This window comes from Echinops telfairi, unplaced genomic scaffold (assembly GCF_000313985.2).
Source record: "Echinops telfairi isolate 266 unplaced genomic scaffold, ASM31398v2 ScPeMD7_7458;HRSCAF=8496, whole genome shotgun sequence".
Taxonomy (NCBI): Eukaryota; Metazoa; Chordata; class Mammalia; order Afrosoricida; family Tenrecidae; genus Echinops; species Echinops telfairi.
The window spans coordinates 27641992-27643444 of record NW_022111358.1 but is presented as its reverse complement, the minus strand read 5'-3'; positions in this window follow the sequence as shown (position 1 = coordinate 27643444).

Below are 1453 nucleotides of genomic sequence, written 5' to 3'. Positions count from 1 at the left end.
TGTGGCTTCTCCTTGGGGATGTCTTGTAGGAAGTCAATCTTGCAAGCTGAAGCAGGGAACTGCTAAGGCAGCTGCACCCTGGTGCGCCCATCACAAAGCAAGAGACCCGAGAACTAGAAAGACGAGGCTCACCACCCATTTATCCCACCGCCTTTCAATTAGCCCCACATGTGTTTATCGGCCAGGTTGGCACAATTAACTAACTCAGGCATCTACTTTTGGGTTTCCACTACTATAAAGAACACAGGAATGAATGTTCTCACGCACTGAAGCTTTTCCTGCACACAGAAGGACTTCCTTAGAACAGACGACCATAGGTGTAATCGTAGCTCCGAGCCACCGACGCCTGTTTAGCCTCTTGGCACATGTGAGCCAATTGCCTGCCGGTCCCAAGTGTTGTGCATTCCCTGGCGCTGTCACGCATTCTAAACAGTGCCAAGGCCTCTCTGTGGCTGGAAGATGTTTGGCGAAGACGTGGTAATGAGGGCAGAGAGCTGGAGGAAGAGGAAGATGATGGCAGGGCCTTCAGTGAAATGAAGCTGCCGGGGAGCCACGGTTTTCCACAAGCCTAGAGTGAGCCAGAAGCCTGTGTAATTGCTGTCTTAGTCATCCAACACTACCCTGAGACGGACAACTTTAACAAGACACACAGGCGCACAGTTCCTCACTCACGGCCATTGGGTCGATGCCAATTCATAGCAACCCTACAGGACAGGCTAGAACTGCCCCTGTGGGTTTCTGATACCATCACTCTTTTATTTTCCTATTTTTCTTTTTTAATCCTTTTATTGGGGGATCTTACAGCTCTTATCACAACCCATCCATCCATCCATTGTGTCAAGCACATTTGTACATATGTTGCCATCATCATTTTCAAAACATTTCCTCTCTACCTGAGCCCTTGGTATCACCTGAGGCCATAACACTTTATGGGAGTAGAGAGTCTCATCTTTCTCCCGCTGAGCGGCTCATGGTTTTAAACTACTGACCTTGTGGTTAGCAGCCTAAAGAGCTCCTCCTAGCTTCCTAACGCATTGCTCTCGAGTCTAGCCCACTCATAGTGATCCTACAGGACAGGGTAGAACTGCCCCTTTGAGTTTCTGGAATTGTAACTCTTAATGGGAGTAGAAAGCGCAGTCTTTCTCCCAAGGAGTGGCTGGCCTTACAGATCTCAGCCAAATGTGTAACCACTACCCCACCACAGGTCCTCCAAAAACCAAACTTACTGCCATTGAGTTGACGCTGACTCAGACTTATAGCGACCCCTATAGGACAGGGTAGAATTGCCCCTGTGAGTTTCTGAGATTGTAACCGTTTATGAGAATAGAAAGTCCTATCTTTCTCCTGAGGCAGCTGGTGGGTTTGAACCGCCGACACTGTCTGAAATCAGAGCCGGCCACAAGGAAAGGCTTTCTCTTTCTGTTGGTTCTTCTTAGCTTCTGCTCCTGGCTTG